Below are 10,459 nucleotides of genomic sequence, written 5' to 3' on the forward strand. Positions count from 1 at the left end.
ATTAGGTAGCTACTCTTAATGATCCTTATTTTACAGATGAGGAAACTGGTTCATTGAGGTAAATGTACCTGTCCAAAGTCAAGCAGCAATAAAAGAAAGAGACCACTCAGGTCTGTCAGTCTCAAGCATATTACTTTCTCTCACACCATCTGATCTTTAACCTTATTTATTAAACATGACTCATAAAATAGATGCTCTGGTGGAGGGTCAATTAACATGTGATACAAACGCAGAAGTAAGTAATTAATTACAGCTTAGTCTGGGGTATGTTAAATTGTGGACAGTTTCCAATAAAGCCTCAAGAAGAAGTTGAACTCTAAGTGATGAATACATGGGAAGGGTTTTAGTAGTATTCTAACCCGAAGTAACAGCAACAGGAAAGGCCTAGAGGAGTGTAGTTACAAGTTTGTGTAACAGCCACTCTCCAGGGTGACTAGAGCCAGAGTGCACTAGAATGGGTGGGAGATGAGGATGAAGGTTGCTAGACAGTAAGGACTGGATTTTCTATTCTTCACTTAGTATGTCAAAGTTTGTTGTGGCCCCACAGGGCAGGAATGGCCGCATCAGAATAGAAGCTATTTATTCAGAGGGTTTATGTATGTGTATGCATGCCAGCACACATGTGTATTTGGGGAGGCATAATCCAAACACTTTATCCAGGAAGAGGTGAGTCAGCTGCTTTATTTTCTGAGAGCTCTACTAAAATAATTGGGCTAAAATATAGCTGTAATCCTAGACTTCAGTCACCAAGTTGAAGACTATGATGGTTGCATTTTTCAGTGGGGCATTGGAAAGATAAAAGATTTATATAGGGTTGCCATCTGCAGTTACAACTGAAATTCTTCCTTAAATTCTTGATGGTAATGAATACTGTTACATTCCACAGAATATTACATTCAGTAATCTTATGCCCTGGAATTCTTTCAGAGGCCACTGTCTTCATATGTGGGGGTTACTCACCTCTGAAATTGTCTACATCCCAGATGCTTTCTTCAGTACTGAAGTAGGTAGCTCAGGGCCACGAATTTAGTCAAACTAGGCTAAAGAGATCAATGTTTTCACAAATGAATGTACATGTTCTCATTGTTTAACTCCCACTTATGAATGAGATCATGCAGTGTTTGGTTTTCTGCCCCTGTGTTAGTTTGCTGAAGATGATGGCTTTCAGCTTCATCCATGTCCCTGCAAAAGACATGATCTCATTCCTTTTTATGGCTGTGTAGTATTTTATGGTGTATACATACCACATTATCTTTATCCAGTCTATCATTGATGGGCATTTGGGTTGGTTCCATGACTTTGTTATTCTAAATAGTGCTGCAATAAACATACATGTGCATGTGTATTTATACTGGAAAGATTTATATTCCTTTCGGTATATACCCAGTAATGGGATTGCTGGATCAAATGGTATTTCTGTTTGTAGATCCTTAAGAAATCACCAAACTGTCTTCCATAATGGTTGAACTAATTTACATTCCCACCAACAGTGTAAAAGTGTTCCTATTTCTCCACAGCCTCACCAGCATCTATTGTTTCTTGAGTTTTTAATAATCATCATTTTGAGTGGTGAGATATGGTATCTCCTTGTGGTATTGTCTTATTGACTTGCATTTTTTTAATGATCAGTGATGTTGAGCTTTTTTTATATATGTTTTGGTCACATAAATGTCTTCTTTTGAGAAGTGTCTGTTCATATTCATTTTGGCCGCATAAATGTCTTCTTTTGAGAAGTGTCTGTTCATATTCATTTTGGCCACATAAATGTCTTCTTTTGAGAAGTGTCTGTTCATATCCTTTGCCCACTTTTTGATGGGGTTGCTTGTTTTATTCTTGTAAATTTGTTTAAGTTCCTTGTAAATTCTGGATATTAGACGTTTGTCAGATGGGTAGATTGCAAAAATTTTCTCCCATTCTGTAGGTTGCGTGTTTACTCTGATGATAGTTGCTTTTCCTGTGCAGAGCCCTGTGCAGTTCAATTAGATCCCATTTGTCAATTTTGGCTTTTGTTGCAATTGCTTTTGGCAATTTTGTCATGAAGTCTTTGCCCATGCCTGTGTCCTGAATGGTATTGTCTAGGTTTTTTCTAGGGTTTTTGTGGTTTTGGGTTTTACATTTAAGTCTTTAATCCATCTTCAGTTAATTTTTGTATAAGGTGTAAGGAAGGGGTTCAGTTTCAGTTTTCTGCATAGGTCTAGCCAGTTATCCCAGCACCATTTATTGAATAGGAGATAATTTCCCCATTGCTTGTTTTTTTTCATCTTTGTCAAAGATTAGATGGTTGTAGATGTATGGTGTTACATATGTGGTCTCTGTTCTGTTCCATTGGTCTATATGTCTGTCTTGGTACCTGTACCATGCTATTTTTGTTACCATAGCCTTGTAGTATAGTTTGAAGTTCGGCAGCATGATGCCTCCAGCTTTGTTGGTTTTGCTTAGTGTTGTCTTGGCTGTATGGGGTCTTCTTTGATTTCATATAAAATTTAAAGTAGTTTTTTTCTAATTCTGTGAAGTATGTCAATGGTAGTTTGATGGGAATAGCACTGAATCTATAAATTGCTTTAGGCAGTATGGCCATTTTCATGATATTGATTCTTTCTATCCATGACGATAGGATGTTTTTCCATTTGTTTATGTCCTGTCTTATTTCCTTGAGCAATGGTTTGTAGTTCTCCCTAAAGAGGTCTTTCACATTCCTTGTTAGTGGTATTTCTAGGTATTTTATTCTCTTTATAGCGATTGTGATTGGGCGTTTATTTATGATTTGGCTCTTTGCTTGTCTATTGTTGGTGTAAAGGAATGCTTGTGATTTTTGCACATTGATTTTGTATGCTGAGACTTTGCGGAAGTTCCTTATCAGCTTAAGGAATTTTTGAGCTGAGACAGTGGAGTTTTCTAAATATAGAATCATGTCATCTGCAAACAGAGACAATTTTACTTCCTATTTAAATATACTTTATTTCTTTCTCTTGCCTGCTCCCTGGCCAGAACTTCCAATACTATCTTGTATAGGATTAGTGAGAGAGAGCATCCTTGTCCTCTACTGGATTTGAAAGGAAATGCTTCCAGCTTTTGCCCATTCGATATGATATTGCTGTAGGTTTGTCATAAACAGTTCTTATTATTTTGAGATATGTTCCATCAAAACCTAGTTTATTAAGTTTTTAACATGAAGGATGTTGGATTTTATCAAAGGCCTTTTCTGCATCTATTGAGATAATCATGTGGTTTTTGTCTTTGGTTCTGTTCCTGTGATGACTTATGTTCACTGATTTGCATATGTTGAACCAGCCATCCATCCCAGGGATGAAGCTGACTTGATCATGGTGGATAAGTTTTTTTGTCTGCTGCTGGATTCAGTTTGCCAGTATTTTTTTGAAGATTTTCACATCGGTGGTTTTTAGGAATATTGGCCTGAAGTTTTTTGTTGTTTTTGTGTCTCTGCATGGTTTTTGGTATCAGGATAATGCTAGCTTTATAAATTGAGTCAAGGAGAAGTCCCTCCTTTTCAATTGTTTGGAATAGTTTCAGAAAGAATGGCACCAGCTCCTCTTTGTACCTTTGGTAAAATTCAGCTGTGAATCTGTCTTGCCTTGGGCTTTTTTTAGTTGGTAGGCTATTAATTACTGCCTCAATTTTAGAAGTTGTTATTGGTCTATTCAGGGATTTGACTTCTTTCTGGTTTAGTGTTGGGAAGGTGTCTGTGTCTAGGAATTTATCCATTTCTTCTAGATTTTCTAGTTTATTTGTGTAGAGTTGTTTATAGTATTCTCTGATAGTAGTTTGTATTTCTGTGGGGTCAGTGGTGATATCCCTTTCACTATTTTTTATTGTGTCTACTTGATTCTTGTATTTTTTCTTCTTTATTAGTCTAGCTATCAATCTATCTATTTTGTTATTTTTTTTTTTTTTCAAAAAAACAGCTCCTGGATTCATTGATTTTTTTGGAAGGTTTTTCATGTCTCTATCTCCTTTAACTCTGTTTCAAACTTAGTTATTTCTTGTCTTCTGCTAGCTTTTGGATTAGTTTGCTCTTGCATCTCTAGCTCATTTAATTGTGATGTTAGGGTGTTGATTTGAGACTTTCTAGATTTCTGATGTGGGTATTTAGTGCTATAAATTTCCCTCTTAACACTGCTTTAGCTGTGTCCCAGAGATTCTGTTAACATTGTCTCTTAGTTCTCATTGGTTTCAAAGAACTTCCTTATTTCTGCCTCAATTTCATTATTTAACCAGGAGTTATTCAGGAGCAGGTTTTTCAATTTCCATGTAATTGTGTGGTTTTGCATGAGTTTTTAAATGCTGAGTTCTAATTTGATTGCATTGTGATCTGAGAGACTGTTTGTTATTATTTCATTTTTTTTTTTTTTTTTTTTTTTTTTTTTTTTTTTTTTTTGCATTTGCTGAGGAGTGTTTTACTTCCAACTATGTGTTGATTTTAGAATTAGTGCCATGTGGCACTGAGAAGAATGTATAATCTGTTGATTTGGGGTGGCAAGTTCTGTAGATATCTATTAGGTCCACTTGATTCAAAGCTGAGTTCACGTTTTCAATATCCTTGTTAATCTTCTGTCTCATTGATCTGTCTAATATTGACAGTGGGGTATTAAAGTCTCCATCTATTATTGTATCAGAGTCTACGTCTCTTTGTAGGTCTCTAAGAACTTGTTTTATGAATCTGGGTGCTCCTGTATTGGGTGCATATACATTTAGAATAGTTAGCTCTTCTTGTTGTGTTCCCTTTACCATTATGTAATGCTCTTTTTTGTCTTTTTTTAATCTTTTTATCTTTGTTGGTTAAAGTCTGTTTTGTCAGAGACTAGGATTGCAACCCTTGCTTTTTCTTCTTTTTGCTTTCCAGATGCTTGGTAAATATTCCTCCATCCATTTATTTTCAACCTATGTATGTCTTTGCATGTGAGATGGGTCTCCTGAATACAGCACACTGATGGGTCTTGACTCTTTATCCAGTTTTCCAGTCTGTCTTTTAAATGGGGCATTTAGCACATTTACCTTTATGGTTATTATTGTTATGTGTGAATTTGATTCTGTTTTCATTATGCTATCTGGTTATTTTGTACATTAGTTGATGCAGTTTCTTCATAGTGTAATTGGTCTTTATTTTTTGGTGTAGTTTTTCAGTTGTTGGTGCCTTTTTTCTTTCATATTTATTGCTTTTCTCAGGAGCTCTTTCAAGGCAGGTCTGTTGGTAACAAAATCCCTCAGCTTTTGCTTGTCTATAAAACGTTGTATTTCTCCTTTGCTTATGAAGCTTAGTTTGGCTGGATATGAAATACTGGGTTCAAAATTATTTTCTTTAAGAATGTTTCATATTGGCCCTCAATCTCTTCTGTCTTTTAGAGTTTCTGCTGAGAGGTGAGCTGTTAGTCTGATGGGCTTCTTTTTGTAGATGATCTGGCCTTTCTCTCTGGCTGTCCTTAATATTTTTTCCTTTATTTCACCTTTGGAGAATCTCATGATTTTGTGTCTTAGGGTTTATCTTCTCGTGGATTATCTTAGTGGCGTTCTCTGTATTTCCTGAATGTGCATGTTGGCCTGTCTTGCTAGGCTGGGGAAATTCTGCTGGATAATATTCTGAAGTGTGTTTTCCAGCTTGTTTGCATTGTCCCTGTCTCCTTTAGGTACTCCACTCAATCATAGGTTCAGTCTTTTTATGAAGTCCCATATTTCTTGGAGGCTATGTTCATTCCTTTTTATTCTTTTATTCCCTAATCTTGTCTGCATGTCTTATTTCAGGAAGGTGGTCTTCAAACTCTGATATTGTTTCTTCTGCTTGGTTTCTTTGGCTGTTGATACCTGTGTATGCTTCACAAAGTTCTCATACTATGTTTTTCAGCTCCATCAGATCATTTATGTTTCTTTCTAAACTGGTTATTCTAGTTATCAGCTGCCCTAACCTTTTATCAAGGTTCTTAGCTTCTTTGCATTGGACTAGAACATGCTCCATTACTCAGTGGAGTTTTTTATTACCCATGTTCTGAAGACTACTTCTGTCAATTCATCCATCTCATCCTCCATCCAGTTCTGTGCCCTTGCTGGAGTGACACTGCAATCATTTGAAGAATGAGAGGCAGTCTGTTTTTGGTGTGTTTTCAGTGTTTTTTTTTTTTCCACTGATTCTCTCTCATCTTCATTAGTTTGTCTACTTTTCATCTGTGAGGCTGCTGACCCTTGGGTGAGGTTTTTGTGGGGACTTCTTGTTGTTGATGCTGTTGTTGTTGCTTTCTGTTTGTTTGTTTTTCTTTCAGTTGTCAGGTTCCTCTTCTGTGGGGCTGCTGTGGGTCGCTGGGGGTTCACTTCAGGCCCTATTCACCTGGTTTGCTCTTGCACCTGGAGATGTCACTAAAGGAGTGTGGAGAACAACAAAATTGGGTACCTGCCCCTTCTTCTGGGATCTCTGTCCTCAAGGGGCACCAACCTGATGCCAGTAGAATTGCTTCTGTCTGAAAACCCCTGTTGGAGGTCTCACCTTTTTGGGTGGCATTTAACAAAGCACTTCGACTGTTTCTTAGTAGGGTTTGTGCCTCACTAAGGGGAAACCCACTCATCTGGGCTGCCCAGTTTCCTCAGAACTACCAGGAGGAAAGGCTAAGTCTGCTGGTTTGCAGAGACCACGGCCACTCCTCCCCCTATGTGCTTAGGTTCAGGGAGATCTGGGTTCTGTCCCTGAGCCTCTGGCTGGAGTTGTTTCTAGTCAGCCATCTTAGCCCTGCCCCCACAGTGAACTCATTTTTGACAAAGGTGCCAAGAACATACATTGGGGAAAGAATAGTCTTTTCAATAAATGGTGCTGGGAAAACTGGATATCCATATCCAGAAGAATAAAACTAGACCTGTGTCTCTCACCATATACAAAAATCACACCAAAATCAATTAAAGACCAAAATCTAAGACCACCAGCTGTAAAATTCTTAAAGTAAACATTGGAGAAATTCTCCAGTATATTAGACTGGACAAGAAATCCTGAGTAATATGCACAAGCACAAGCAAACACAACCAAAACAGAAAAATTGAATCACATCAAGTCAAAGAGCTGCATAATGAAGGAAATAATAAACAAAGTCAAGAAACAATTCACACAATCTGAGAATATGTTTTCAAACTACCCATCTAATATGGGATTAATAACCAGAACGTATGAAGAGCTCAGACAACTCGATTGGAAAAATATCTAATATTCCAATTATGAAATTGGCAAAATATCTGAATAGACATTTCTTGAAATAGGACATACAAATGTCTAACATGTATGTGAAAATGTGCTCAATATCACTGATAATCAGAAAAATGAAAATGAAAATTTCAGTGAGATATTATCTCACCCCAACTGAAATGGCTCTTATCCAAAAGACAGGAAAACAAATGCTGGTTATAATATTTAGAAAAAAAAAAAACACTCTCATACACTGGTGGTGGGCATGTGGATTAGTACAAGCACTATGGAGAACAATTTAGAAGTTCCTCAAAAAAAAAAAAATAAAAATGGAGGCAACATGAAATCCAGCAATCACACTCCAAGATATATACTGAAAAGAAAGAAAATTAGTATATGAAGAGATATCTGTACTCTCATGTTTACTGAAGCACAGTTTACAATGGCCAAGATTTGGAAACAATCTAAGTGTCCATCAACAGAAGAATGGACAAAGAAAATGTGGTACACCACCATCTGATCTTTGACAAAGCTGATAAAAACAAGCAAGGGTGAATCAACTCCGCATTCAATAAACTGTGCTGGGATAACCGACTAACCATATGCAGAAGATTGAAAGTGGACCCCTTCCTACACTATGTACAAAATTCAGCTCAAAATGGATTAAACACTTAACTGTAGAACCCAAAACTATAAAAACTCTGAAAGAAAACCTAGACAATAGCATTCGAGACATAGAAACTGACAAACATTTTATGATGATGATGCCCAAAGCAAATGCAATAAAAGCAAAAATTAACAAATGAGATCTAATTAAACTAAAGAGTTTCTGCACAGCAAAGGAAACGATCAACAGAGTAAACAGACAACCTAGAGAATGGAAAAAATATTTGCAGACTAAGTATCCAACAAATGCATATAAAGCATCTATAAGGAACTTAAATTTACAAGAAAAAAAAATAAGCAACACCATTAAAAAGTGGGCAATGGACATAAACACTTTTCAAAAGAAGACATACATTCAGCCAACAATCATATGAAAAAATATCTTAATATCACTGATCATTAAAGAAACGCAAATCAAAACAACAATGATATACTATCTCACACCAGTCAGAATGACTATCAGTTAAAAAGTCAAAAACTAACAGATGCTGCCAAAGCTGCAGAAAAAAAGAAATTCTTATGCACTGTTGATGGGACTGTAAATTAGTTCAACCATTGTGGAAAGCAGTGTGGCGATTTTTACAGAGGTAAAAATAGAAGTGTCATTTGATCCACCAATCTCATTATTGGGTATATACCTAAAGGGATATAAATAATTCTATCAAAAAGCCACACACACTGGTATGTTCATTGTAGCACTATTCACAATAGCAAAGATATGGAATCAACCTAAATGCTCATCAGTGGTATAGTGGTATACTGGCTAAATAAAATGTGGTACATACACACCATGGAATACTATGCAGCCATTAAAAAAAGTGTAACTAAGAATTAAGTGTCCAATTCAACAAGAAGAAGTAACTTTCCTAAATGAATACACAACAAATGTTGGAACAACCTCATTTGTAAAACAAGTATTTCTAGACCTATGAAAGACTTACACAGCCATACAATAATAGTGAGGTATTTCACGCCAATGACTGTGTTGGGCAGATCATCAAGACAGAAAATTAACAAAGAAATTCTGGACTTCATTTTGAACCTTCACCAATTGGACCTAATATATATCTACAGAATACTTCACCCAACAACCACAGAATATGCATTTTTCTCTTCTGCATAGAAAACATACTCTAAGATCGAGCACATGCTCAGTAATAAACCAAGTCTCCATAAAGTGAAAAAAAAATAGAATTATCCCAAGTATACTCTCAGACAACAATGGAATAAAAGAGAAGTTAGTACCGAGATCTCTCAAAAATCACACAATTACATGAAAGCTGAACAACTTACTCCTGAATGACTTCTGGTTAAACAATGAAATTAAAGTAGGAATAAAAAAAAACTTATAAATAAATAAAAACAGATACATAAAATACCAAAATCTCTGGAATGTAGCAAAAGCAATGTGGTGGGATTTTGTTTGTTTGTTTGTTTTTGATTTATGCTTGTTTGGTGATGTTTCTGAGAAAAGTTCTCACACTGTCACACAGGCTGGAGAGCAGTGGCATGACCACAGCTCACTGCAGACTCAAAGTCCTAGGCTAAAGTGATCATTCTGCCTCAGCCTTCTTAATAGCTAGGACTACAGGCATTTACCATTATGCCTGGCTAATTTATAAAAATGTATTTTAGAGATAGGGTCCTGCTATGTTTCCCAGGGTGGTCTCAAACTCCTGAGCCTCATTACTGGGTATATATCCAAGGGAATGTAGATCATTCTATTATAAAAACACATGCATGCATATGTTAATTGCAACACTATTCACAATAGCAAAGTCATGGAATCCACCTAAATGCCCATCAGTGATAAGCAGCATGAAGAAAATGTGGTACATATACACCATGGAACACTATACAGCCATCAAAAGAACAAGATTTTGTTCTTTGCAGGAACATGGATAGAGTTGAAGGGTATTATTCTTAGCAAATTAACGCAGGAACAGTAAAACAAATACCACATGTTCTCACTTATACGTGGGAGCTAAATATTGAGAATACATGGACACATAGAGGGGAACAACACACACCGGGGCTGATCAGAGGATGGAGGGTGGGAGGAGGGAGAGGATCAGGAAAAATAACTGATGTGTACTCGGCTTAATACCTGTGTGATGAAATAATCTGTACAACGAACCCCCATGACAGAAGTTTACTTATATAATAAACCTGCACATGTACTCCTGAAGTTAAAATAAAAGTTATTAAAAAAAAAAAACCACTCCTGGACTCAAGCAATTCTGCACTTCTTTGGCTTGCCAAGATCCTCAGATTACAAGTGTATACCACTGCACCCAGTCAAAAGCAAAGTTAACAGGAAAGTTTAACACTAAATGCCTACAGTAAGAAGTTAGAAATATCTCAAATGAACAATCTAATATTGCACTTAAAAGAACTAGAAAAACACGAATAAACTGACCCCAAAGCTAACAGAAGAAAAAAAGACCCAATATTAGAGCAGACCTGAATAAAACTGAGGTCCAAAAATCCATTTAAAAAACCCATAAGTTAGTTTTTTGAAAGGGTAGAAAAGATTAATAAACTACTAACTGGATTGGCAAAGGCAAAAGAAGATTCAAATAAGCACAAAGTGATCAAGAAGTGGTGTGGCTGCATTTA

Source organism: Macaca thibetana, chromosome X (genome assembly GCF_024542745.1).
Source record: "Macaca thibetana thibetana isolate TM-01 chromosome X, ASM2454274v1, whole genome shotgun sequence".
In the NCBI taxonomy this organism is placed as follows: domain Eukaryota; kingdom Metazoa; phylum Chordata; class Mammalia; order Primates; family Cercopithecidae; genus Macaca; species Macaca thibetana.